This window comes from Acanthopagrus latus, chromosome 6, assembly GCF_904848185.1.
Source record: "Acanthopagrus latus isolate v.2019 chromosome 6, fAcaLat1.1, whole genome shotgun sequence".
Lineage (NCBI taxonomy): Eukaryota > Metazoa > Chordata > Actinopteri > Spariformes > Sparidae > Acanthopagrus > Acanthopagrus latus.
This window is the reverse complement of record NC_051044.1, coordinates 28,610,714-28,624,233: the sequence shown is the minus strand read 5'-3', so window position 1 is coordinate 28,624,233 and position 13,520 is coordinate 28,610,714.

Sequence of the window (13,520 nt, the reverse complement as noted above, 5' to 3'; positions counted from 1 at the left end):
CCTCATACGACCACAGGAATGAGGAAGTATCAGACCACCAGTAACTAAGTTTCACTTGACAGATTTCTTTTCCACTCCGGTGTTCCAAATGAACAGAAAGACGTGGGATCTCATTGTCCCCTGATGACCATCACGGGCTCCTCCAACCTTGATACTGGAATGAAATATCTTCTAGACTTGGTTACATAACGTGTTCTCAGGTTGTCAGTGTATAGTTTTCCAAACAAATACACACAGGAATTCTTTTCAAAGTAGGAAGGGATGCATAAAACTCTAGGGATTATGGTAAGTGAAAAGGAGAACCAAGTAATTTTGTCATCTGTCTTCTCTCTGTTGTCGTCATGTTTCTCTTTCTAGTCTCTGTTTGTTTCTTTGTAATTGTTGTGAATGTCTTTCTGGTCCTTTTTGCATCCCTAAGCCATTTCATGTGTCTTTGTGGTCATCTGAGTCTCTCTGTACCCGTTTTATGCTCCTATTTAGTTGTTTTGCATCCCACTGTAATCACTTTGTGCTTCTTTGTCGTCGTTTAGTGTCTCTTCGTATTCATTATGTGTCTTTTTGTAGTGATTTTGGGCTCCTTTTTGTTGTTTTTTGCCTTGTTGCCCATTGAGTGCTTTTTCTTTTTAGATAACCAATATAAACTTTATGTACACATATTAGCCCCATGCTCAGTATCCCAGCTGACAACAGTGCCAGTAAGGCAGTTTGTTGTTTGGAGAAAGTTGTAAAGAGGCCTGGTAAATGGTTCAGAAGGATGAGCTGATGATCTTGCAACAATCCACCTGCTACTGTTGAAAGAGCAAAATCGTTTTACTCAACCGCCTTCTAATAGGGAAGTGATCAGTGCAACAGCTGATGTTGGAACTACAGCAGGGACAAACCAGTAGACTTCATTCTGACCTCTTCCTCTGAAATATGAGCTATTATTTATTCCCTTCTTATGGTTGATTTAACCTATCTTTTTGATTTAAAAAAAGGCAGTTTCCTGTCACTCTTTCTACAGATAACAGCTTTGTCAAGACACAATTCAGGATTCAAGAGTCCCGGAAAACTGGAAGTTGGCAAAAGGAAACTCGAGCCTTCTTGAACACAACAGTGTGTAATCACATGTCAAAAGTCATCAGTGTCTCACTATGACTGGCTGGTTTCACAGCACACTCCTTATCATGACAGGCCAGCATGACCTATTGGTTAAATCCAGGCTTGCATAATCAAATCTCACATGTTCTTCAACTGTGGACATAAATGACTAAATGTGTTTGTTCTGTGAATGCTTGACATGAACTTGCACAAAGTAAAGAAGTTCGAGTCAGTCTGCAAGTTTTAAATATATCAGATTAAATGATGTGTAACATGGCCTATGGTCAAAAAGTGTTGATCTTATCTGAACACTGAGTTACGCAACCAGTTTTACTTGGAATTGTTTCTGTCCTCATCAGGAGTGGACTGGCAATCACATCGTTAAAATGGTTAGACACTTTCGTTTATGCCTGCCCAGATTTCCTCTCCAGCCACAGTGTTAGTTAGTTAGTTAGTTAGTTAGTTAGTTAGTTAGATAGATTTATGCAAACTTTTTAAATCATCAGGTCAGTGAGATGTGGCACTCGGCACTCAGCAAGAAAAGGGGACCTGCTCCCCCTAGTGGTGGAGTGAGGCAGGTGCACACCTCACTGCGTGCTGCGCTGCAAAGTGCAGTTCAGTGAGCGCAGGCTAAAGGTGTGTGGTGACGTTGACAGGGAATCACTAAATCATTGTTTCTGACAGTCCTCACCATTTGCACTGTTTAAATCACTTGGTGTTTTATTTGCAGTGGGGACTGGTGTGTTGTGGACTGGGCCCATGCTTTGTGAACATACTGGGAAGTGAACTGTGCAGATTAATCATGACAAGGCTCCTGATGTGTCGTCACTGCATCTGCTGTGATACTGAAAAGCTACACTGATAAACAATCTGATGACTCAGGTTTCCAGCAGACAAAATCAACTAAAAGCTACTGCAATGGAAGCTGTAGAATGACAGTGGTTTATTTTCCAGCGCGCCATACCAATCAGCTGATAGACCATGGACTCGTCATGAGAGGCTACATCCATTTCCCCCATCAATATCAGGAGTTAATATGAGTAATTTAAAAAGATAAGCAATTTCAAATGTGAAATGTGGTTGGCAATTGAATGGGGTGTGTGTGTGTGTCAGGGATAGGGTTAGAAGGCCAGAAGCAGAACAAATAAGTGGGCACCATCAGTGACACAATGTCAACAGTGGGGGACTTTAAATAGATGTGGAATGCTTCAGACGTTTGGTAACAAATATAGTTATACCTACAGTGAACTGTGTTAAGATGATGCTCGCTGCCCCTTTGAGCGCTGGCTGGAGCTCCCGTGTGAATAACGCATACATGCCAGCACCAAGCAGAATCGATGTTACCGTTTTACGCTCTTCAATGCAAACATTTTTTATGAGTTTGACAGAAACATCATTTGTTCATTGCTCAGAGCTCATTATAAGCCAGTCAAGGAATCTAGAACTGGCTTCAGGCTGTCTCTTACTTAATGCTTCGGTGCTATTTTATTTCTTTCCATAGCTCACTAAAATAAGCTTCACTTCTATAGCAATGTGTCTATAAGTACGCCAACTTGATCTACAGCCCTTGCTGGATCAAGACTGCTGGGCTGGAGTATGTCAGAGAGGCTTTTGACATCACCAAGCTCTTTACAAAAAGGTAACCAAAAGCCCTGTGAACTGTAAATCTATCTGAGCCAGAATTCCTTTTGCTTCCACTTTTCTATCACCACTATCCTCAAGTGAACTTTTCAGAAGAAGCCTCATATCTGCTGGACTCCTGTTGCTCAGATTACAACACGCCATGTATCTGCATGCCCACCTCCCAATCATGACCGTTTATTTTGAGTTCTAGTATAAATTTCTTGCCAACTGGGTTAAGTCCCTTACTGAAAAACTGACAATGACCTGGTTCCTCCACATTATCCTAAGCTAGTGCTACGTAGCTTCAGGCTAACGTTAGGTCATTGCCTTTCATAATTTTGGCTGCTGTGCAGGGCGGAAGATCCAGCATCGCCTTCTCCTCCTCCAGATGCACCATTTTTTCTAATCATTTTTTCTAATCATCCGACATTAGCCTACTGCCTGAGTAAGCTAGCTGTTAGCCTACTCGCACAGTTGAACTATTGGGGACAAGATCTCTTCTCTAAATATGCAGTCAAATCGTCAGTGTAGAACAACTGCTCATCAGTAACCACTTTAAAACTTACTTCAGAGTGATGTAGTTAAAGTAGGTCCTCTCGATCCATTTGTGTTTTGAAAGACGTTTATTCTGCCTCCCGTGTTTGTCTTTCCACAGACGCTACTTTAACCTTGACGTGCAGAGACCTGTCAATCAACTGAGGTGGCGTCTGAGGTGTCCAATCAGGTTCCAGAGGTGGCCAGCGCTACCAGGGCATCACTGTAGCTCCGCCCCTTTATGAATGTTCATAAAATATTACTTCATGAAAATTCTTTTCAAGAAATTTCAGCGAAATTAAGGCAAATAATTACAAATGTAAAGCAATTTCAAATGTGAAAACTGTTTGGTGAGTTAGTGAATATGTGAGTATTGGTTGTGACTGTGTGACAGGCATAATAACTGGCAAGAAAAAAAATCAGATAAAAGTGGGCACCATGAGTGATAGTCGGACGACGAGAGAGGTCTATAAATACGGCTGGAGTTCCTCGCTGATATTGTAGGAGCTAATGCCACTGAGCGTGCTCCCGCTTCATAGCTGGTCGAACCATGCTGCTGAGCATGGGTCCCGCTAACATCAATGCATGTCAGCCCGCTTACAGGACAGGCATTCCCGGCCATGAGTGACGGTAGAGACCGGCTCCCTGCTCATAGGCCGGGGAAAGCCACAATACAAGCCGGCTGCCAATGCATGATAATGAAGCGGTAGAGCTCCGGTGGGGTTAGTTCCTACTTTTGCAACTAAAGAGGTAGTAGTAGTGGGTTATTAAGTTTTATATTTCATATCAATGTGAAAACTTTAATGAGTAAATAAATATATATTTTTTTATTTTACTCTCTCATTCCGACCGTGTAATAATGCTAAACCATTTATTTAAGGAGTTGTCGTCACTTCATGTGTAAATGGTTCAAAGGGGAAAATATTTTTTTTGGGGGGGGGGGGAGACATTAGAAAAAAAGTGATGAAATCAGAGCCTGCATGCCTTCTAAATGTGGCAGGTTGACATAACATAGTTAGATTGTGTTCTTTAATAGTGGTGTCACTGAGTCCTTGTTTTGTCATTTGCCAGTTCCTCATGATGTGACCCTGCCTGCATTTGGGGTGTCGTGTCACGTGAGCACTGACTGAGCTGATGGTGGGTTGAGGGTTTGTTGTTGCTCATGTGAATCTTAATTTGTATTATTTATGTGTAAAGCAATAAAACAAAACTAAAAAAGTGAATGCATCAAATATAAGGATATTAATGTTTAACATCTAGTCCAGAAATGTTTGAACACACATTTTTTGCCACAAATTTCTATTTTTCTGTATCATCATGGAGAATGCATAAAAGCAGGCAATTAGTTATGTATGGTTCATTCATAGTGTGATTTATAACTAAATAACTTGTAAAAGATACCAGCAGGAATGCAAGTCCTGCAATCAAGTGTCCCTCACTTAAACTCAAAGATAAGCTTAGAAAAAAAAAAAACTCTCTCAGTCTGACACAATCTCTGAATCAGATTATTTGATTTTTTTCTCTCTTTCACCATAGTTATGTGAAAAAGGAAGCATGTGAGGGAGTTCAGTGGAAAAGCTGATCCCTGGGCTCTGTGGTTAATAAAGTGTATTATTGACTGTTAACAGTTTATTGTATGTAAGGGCTGTTGATAAGGACTGGATCACTTGAAGGCAGTTTGGGCTATATTTGTTGTCAGAACAGTAACAACAGGAAACAGCTGATCCAGCTCGGACCTTCACTCACTCATTTTCATCAAAACAAGATGAGAACGTTATCGTTGTCCCTTTTCTTCTGTCACATTTCATCACCAGGTTAGATCACATTATCAGTAATGGTATTCAGTGTTAAGTAAAGGTTTCATAAAAAATGAAGCAGTTCATAATGAATAAAGAACTGATATTATAGACAGACACACACACACACACACACACACACACACACACAAAGGGGACAAACAAACACCGCTGGTTTGTGGAGGTTTGTGATGGAAACTAGAAGCTAAATGAGCAGTGATGAAGCTGCTGTAACATATAAAGACATTGTTGTTGAGCGTGTGTGTGTGTGTGTTAAAGAGTATAAAGAGTGTATAAAGATTGATTATTATTAAGATTATTATCATTATTATTATTATTATCATTATTGTTGTTGTTGTTTGTTATTATTACTATTATCATTATGCATTTTATTTTAAAGCTCCTTTCAAAGCCCTCAAGAACACCGCACATAAGAACAACAGTACAACATAAACAGGAGACAATTCAGTGAATAAAAAAATGCAGTTCCAGGAGCTGGGCACACAATTCATACTCAGCAGTCCTCACCATACAGGAAGTCAACCAGGCCGGGTTGGGCAGGGTTGAGCTTCTCAGGTGAAAATAGTACAATAAAGTTTAATAAAGAACAGGCAAGAGTATTTTATTTAGTTTTAGTTTTATTTTATTTATTCCTTTTTTAGCATTTAATTATTGTTTCGACATTTGCACTAAATCGTTTTCTGTTTTTGTTGTATTGTTTGTTGTTATGTGCGGTGTCCATACGTGCTTTTAATGCCGCCTTTTAATAAAATTAATCATTATTATTTATTAGTAGACATGCGGTTGTCTAGAGCGCCACATGCTGGAGGGCTGCCACAAATTAAAGAAAATGATTTTCTTTTTTGAAAATAACAAATGAACAAAGACAGACAGAAAGAAAAACAAACTGTGCCTCCCTGTTGTTTGTCATGTGCACTAGGCACCTCTGATATGCTGACGCTATGGACTCACCATACCACACCCCTTTTTTTCGCCGCGCGAAGCCGTTATCTGCGATGGCCGAGCGGTTTAGATAGATGTCACTTCGCGTGTTCCCAGTGCGCATGCGCTCAACCGTTAAGAACGGAGGTTGGTTGGATCGAGTCCAGGAACGGACCAGACTGCGCGAAGAGTGCGCCCTGTAACTAGAGAAAGACTCCGCTGATTGTAACAAAAATGGCTGTTTTGAACAGAGTTGTATGAACGACTAAAGAGGCTTGCCACACTTTGGCTGCTGATGATAGGCAGGTGGTCTTTTGGAGTGTGGGGGTCACTCCTGTGGATCTTGTTTGACTCTACTGTGGCATGGCAAGTAGTCAGCAGCATGGACACATAAACACAGACGCCTCATTGAGCGGGTTGGCCCGTTGCAGCGATACGTCGACGTCGCCGTCATATTGGATGTGGCAGCTCAGCCCCGTGAAGTAATACAAGTCAATGGAGTGAACTTTAAATAATGCTCCTTTTTACAAAGTGCTGTAAGTTAATGCCTCTCATTTACACATTCACACACCTACCAGTATCTTTGATAAACAGATTAAATCCATAAACAACGTCTGTGACGTTCTCTGACGATTATAAACATTAACTGCTCCTGATAAACGTGCAGTATACAGGTAGGCACCAAACGTCAGCATGTATTTTATAATGTTTTTATGAGTGTTAATAGCTGCCAATGTATGTAATGCTGCAACGGGCCAACGCGTCTGTGTAATGCTGTTACTGTGTTGATACATGACAGTTAAATATTGAATCTGTGTTATAATAACCAGACCCTGACATGTAAATGTGACGTCTGTGGGACTAAAAAGCACAATACAGTGAGATTGACAATCTAATAACTGCATATATTATTTTATTATGAAATATGATATTGTGTAATGGTTTAATATATATATATATATATATATATATATATATATATATATATATATATATATATATATATATATATATATATATATATATATATATAACCGTCTGTGTGTGTCTGTGTGTGTGTGTGTGTGTGTGTGTGTGTGTGTGTGTGTGTCTATTTTATAAATATGTGCAACATATAGGTATTATTATTATTATTATTATTATTATTATTATTATTATTATTATTATTATTATTTTTATTATTATTTCTGCATATTCTTGACTTTGAGCTGTAACGCTGTAATTTCCCGTCGGGGATCAATAAAGTATTTCAGTTCTGATATTATGCAGTCAGTCGTCCATATTTAATATTAAATTAGATTAACCAAGTTGACAGTATGGTAGACAGACATTTACATGTGATCTACATGATCTAAACTATTCCATTGTAGCTCTGCATGTATGCTTAGGCTCGTTGTCCTGCTGGAAGGTGAACCTCCACCCTAGTCTCAAGTCTTTTGAGATCAGCTCCCATCAACTCAGACCAGCTTCCCTGTTCCTGCTGAAGAAAAGCATCCCCACAGCATGATGCTGCCACCACCATGTTTCACAGTGGGGATGGTGTGTTCAGGGTCATGTGCAGTGTGTAGTTTTCTGCCACACATAGTGTTTTGCATTTAGGCCAAAAACTTAAATTTTGGTCTCATCTGACCAGAGCACCTTCTTCCTCATTTTTGCTGTGCCCCCCACATGGTCTCTAGATTTACACTTGTTGGACTTTGGTGCCCCCTGGTGGGAACATCAAGACACTGTAGAAACTCTGACCTGATTACAACAAATGTAAATCAATCAATCATCGAAACACCATCAATCAGATTTAAAATAAAATAGCAAAACAAATAAATAAATCGCTTACATATTGTACAGTCATGTACACATGACTCTATACTCTTTACATAAGAATGTAATGTCACCTCTGAGACAGAGAAACTGTAATTAGTTAGGTGAATACCAAAATAGTTTCTATGAAGATAATTAGCCTCATGATATCACAGCTGATCATTGTCAAAACAAAACAGGGAAATTAGCAACATTACAGCAGCAAAGGAGAGCAAAAACAGAGCATCAATTAAAAACAGTTTTAATGAATAACTACAAAAGTCACCAACCTCAGACACTGACTTCACCTCATCAAAAATAACTACATTTAAGCGGAGTTCATTACAGCGCACATGAAATGTAAATCTTGCATCACTCCTAATGCGTGCAGACACACCAGAATGCTTCCCACTCATTACAGATGTCCTTCAAGATTATTCTTGTAGTCCAGGCCATGTACATTGTAAAATGTAATAAGTTGCCCTTACTTAAAAAAAATATGGAAGCTCGTTGCTTCAAAAAAATGTAGTTAAAAAAGTTAAAGTTATCAAGGCTTGTTTACTGTCAGTGGGCAGTACTAAATTAAGTAGTACATTGAACTAACTGTTTTTGTGTGTGTGTGTGTGTGTGTGTGTGTGTGTGTGTGTGTGTGAAACTTAATACCCACGCTTTGTGTCAACTTGTTTTTTTTTTTTCATTTTGTCTGGACTGCTTGATACAAAGTGAACCCCACTTAATTCACTCAATACCCTCAACTTGACACTTTTAGTTACACTAACTCATCAATTTTAAGGTTCACCTAATGAAATCAAACAAACTAATTTCCTTGAACTTAAGATAATTCTGCTATAACAATTACAGCAACACTTTAACAATTTATAAGTAAACTATAATAATACCTTAAAAATCATTCATTAAGAACACTCATTGGGGGGCAGCCAATTAGCTTACCTGCAAGACCCCATATATCCCTGTCTATCTATTTCCTCTCTATCTTCAGCTCTCACTATCTAATAAAGGCAAAAACACCCGAAAAACATACTAACACTCATTGTTGTTTCAGCATTTATTTCAAAACAGTCATAGAACCAACATTGACAGATCAAGGCTGAACAATAAATATTATTCCAATTCTCCAATTCAAAATCTACATTACCTTACTTGTATGTAATAAACTTACAATAATCAATACAATGATAGCTCTCCGTAACTTTGTCATATTAAGTATTAAGTAACAAACTGCTCGCACTGTGATCTTTGTAATGTATTTTACACTGTTGTAGCAGCAATATAAAATGTATCTATTATTCAGCCTCAAGTGTTCAGTACCCAAATATCAACCTCTCATACATTCCAGTACAAAACAACTGACTAAATAACATACTGCAGACTGTTGAGTATGAGGTTTGCATATGTTGCAGAATTGGACAAGGCAAAAATAAAATTAAATGTTTGAGTCTCTGCATCCAACTGTCTCACAACATTAAACAAGCAAGCAGGACCTCCAAATATCAGTACATATCTGATCAAAACTGAAAAACAACCAGTGTTTTTTGTCCTAAACTGAGCATCAGTCGTAGGATTAAACCAACACTACAATTTTCAAAGAAAAACATCACTCCTTGGGTTCTCCATTAATATTAAGCATTTGTATGAAATATGACAACTCCATTAAAAGTTTTCCCAAGACATGAATGTAAATAACCTTTGCTAGGTTCCTGTCTGGCCACATTGTCCTGGCTTCCTCTTTTTGAACACTGACTGATACATTTTTGACTGTAAAGGTTTTGCAGTGCTATCTGATCTGATAGCTGCTGACACTTCACTGGTTAAACTCAGTAAACTGTTTTTCAGAATTAGTAGTTTTGGTGAGACAAGTCTTTGATATTATCGATAACAATACTTCCCTCCAGAATGATGGCAGTGGAGATGGGCTGGAGGTTCACTGAGCTTGGACCCTGGTGAGGACCATCTTCACTAACAGTCAGCACACCAACAGTGATAGCTTCCAGGGCCTCATCTCTCTAAAGACAAACACACACATTCTTCAGAATAGCAAGTTTGCTACGCATGGGATTTGCTGTTTTAATGCATTTTTTTGTGTTAGGGCTCTTAATACGCATTCTCACGGCACTGTAACACTATAGCCAAAGAAATCTGTGGTATAATTAAACGCAAGGTTTACACAGAGAATTAAAACATACCTCTCAGAGTAATAGTGGAGGAATTTCTGCACAAAAAACCTGCACACATTGTACAAAAAATGTACAGACCTCACTATGTATTGTGCAGGCAGAATTACAGCTTTGTCTGTATGAGTGCTGGATATAATTTCTCAATAAATGCAGACCAAACAGTTTATGTGCAAGTACTTACAGGGCATGTCTTGTAGAATTCACAGGAGTCGTCACTGACTAGAATGGAAATGCCATTGAGGAGTGAAGTGCTGTCACGTCTGCTGTCTAATGAGACAGAGAGAGAAAAAATCAGTTAACAGACAAACGTACAGGGCACAAGAACAAGTACGACAGGGAATGAAATAGGTTGGTCTGCATCATTCAATTTAGAACTTAGTATCATCAGTGTAGACGACACTTACGGTTATTTACAAGTGGCAAAATGAAACTACTCACCATCCATCTTATGTGCTGCATCAACTCAGTGAGTCTCTGGCCAGCAGTTCCCTTTTTTGTTTTGAAAAATTCAGTGAAACGTGGGGTGTCCTGGTCCAGAGCCTCAAAGAAGTGTCCCTCAAGATCTCCTACTGGTGATTCTATTAAACTCAGCAAATACCTGAAAAAGTAGAGAGGAGGGGATGAGGAGGAGAACCAGCACACTGAGTACATATCAAATCCACTGATAACAGATGTGTAAACTGGCAACCATTACAGTTTGCAAGATAGAAAGACAAGATACACTTTAAGCCTGCTTAAATATACAAGTTTCAAACATATCAGACTAGTGCATATACTACTTTCTACCCAATACAAAATACTGATATGTATGACTGAATCTTGAGTGTAAGAACAAGATTTCTTCAACTTGGAAGGAATGTGTATTAATGTTCCGACAAGTGTGCTGGCCACACACTTGAATTTGTTTTGTTTTGGCATTATTTTATTGGTTGGGAACTTTGGGAAAGGGAAATGCAACCTTATAGGAAGGTCAACCGTTCAAGAACTATTCAAGACAAAAATAGCAGCTTACCTGTCTTTCCGTGAAGAGTGCTGGCCATCAACCATGCTCTGTACAGCAGGCTCCTGTTTTACAATTTCTCGTCTGCGTAGTGGGAATGATTTGTCCATCATCTGTGGGATGAGAGTGCCATTTGGTCTTTTTTTTCTTCATTTCCTCCACAAGAACCTTTCTGGTATGTTTGAGGCTTGTTTCATCATGTCCTCCTGGGTAAATTAAGCAGATAATTTGCTTCACCTCTTTTTGGCCATTTGATATTCTTGCTCGATGATTCTCCATCTGGGTTGCTTTTACATCTTTTCCCTCCATTAATTGTTACATCCTCACATCCAGCTTTGCTGCTCTTCTAGCCATACCACCCTGGCTGAGGACCCGGCTCAGTAAGGCATGGGTGCTTTCCAGACGGTGCTTTTGCAACACTGCTGAAGTAGTCATCTTTAGGGTAAGCCTTGAAACTGTACATTGTCTCAGCAAGCTTCTCTAGTATGTCATTTTTTCAAATCTCGTGGTGGAGTCATATGTGTTCCATCTTTCATAACGGCAAGATCTCCCTGTCTAAGTCTGTGCTGAACATCAACTGACAGAATGGGTGTGTCAAAAAACTCTGGCTGTTGTTGTCTTCTTAGCAATGGTGAGGTTCCAGCAGTCGACAGGATCTCGGCGTCTGCTGTGCTGCACTCGGTGTCTGATGTTGTGGTGGGTGATGACAGGGCTGTTAATTGGAGAGTCACAGGTGGGATGATTTTCAGCATAGCTCTTTAAGGCAAATCTGTTATTTCAGTCAAACTGCAGAGAGCATTATCAAAGTCTTGATCTTCTAAAATGGGTGAAGCCATTTTATTTTTTAGGCTACAGTCCACTTCACCAATCAGAACATGACTGACGAATGATAGTATAAAATAAAATCATCAACATCATGACATTTGATGCTTTTGTGATAAAATGCAATGAATAAGATCCGCAACTGCAACCAAATACAAGTTGTAATTTGAAAAGTGCACATCCTATGCATACTTGTAACTATAACAAGACCTGACAACTCCTTCAAACGACTGCACTGTTTGTATGATGACTCTCTGAGCGTCTCCTTCTTATACGTCACCCCTCTCTCCTCTCTGTACTCAGAGGCACATCCGTTTGATGTTCCACTGACAGCCAATATCACACAGAGGGAAAGTGTGCAATAAGTCAGTTTTCTTTGAAGGAATTATGCAAACTTTTTAAATCATCACATCAGGTCAGTGAGATGTGGCACTCGGCACTCAGCAAGAAAAGGGGACCTGCTCCCCCTAGTGGTGGAGTGAGGCAGGTGCACACCTCACTGCGTGCTGCGCTGCAAAGTGCAGTTCAGTGAGCGCAGGCTAAAGGTGTGTGGTGACGTTTACAGGGAATCACTAAATCATTGGCTGTAACAGTAATATAGCAGAGTCTGAGTTTGAGGAAAATGATTCTGGTGACTGAAGTTTTTGAAAGTTACAATTTCAGCACACTCAGCAAACATGATAAGATACAGCTATAGTAATCTAACACTTCATCATGGAACCGAAATTTAAATCCATTTAAACTACGAAGTACTTTTTGAGTACTTAGTATCACTTGTAACCATTTTGATCCCCTGACTTTTCCCCTCATGAGGTCCCATTTGTCAGGCTTGTTGACCACAATCATTGAAAATTAACAAATTCAGCAGATTTCTTCCGATTAATCATCAACGAGGCTCCCGCTGTGTGCTGCTGCACCCCAAGGTGTTCACCACCACCACCACATCTCTTCAATTTGTCAAAATGTCGTCCTTGTAAAGCTCCTTCTTCTACAAAGTGCTATAAGTTAATACCTCTCATTTAGAAAAACAGAGAGGAACCAAAAACAACACATTACTTTCTCTGATAATTATAAGCATTAACTAGTCCTTATATGTTCAGTATACAAGTAGGCATCAAACCACAGGATGTATTTGTATAATGTTTCTGAGTTGTTAATGAATGTAACGCTGTTACTGTGATGAGAAATGAAATATTGAATCTGTCTTTAATAACCAGATCCTGACATGTAAATGAGACATATGTCTACCATACTCTCAACTTGGTTAAACTAATTTAACTTTAAATAAGGACAACAGCATAATATAGGCAACAGAATCAGAAATATTTTATTGATCCCCGACGGGAAATTGCAGCGTTACAGCTGCTCCCATTCAAAGTCAAGAATATGCAGAAAAAATTATAATAATAAAAATTTGTCTGAGTGATTGGTATTATTAAATTATTAAAAATCACTGTATTTATAAAAATGACGTTGGTGCTTTTTATGCCCACAGATGTCACATTTAGCCTACATGTCAGGATCTGGTTATTATAACACAGATTCAATATTTAACTGTCACGTATCAACACAGTAACAACTTCACACACACTGGCAGCTGTAAACACTCATAAGAACATAATAAAATACATCCTGAGGTTTGGTGCCTACCTGTATACTAAACATATATAAGCAGCAGTTAACGTTTATAATCATCAGACAACGTTACATACCTTGTTTTTGGTTCCTGTC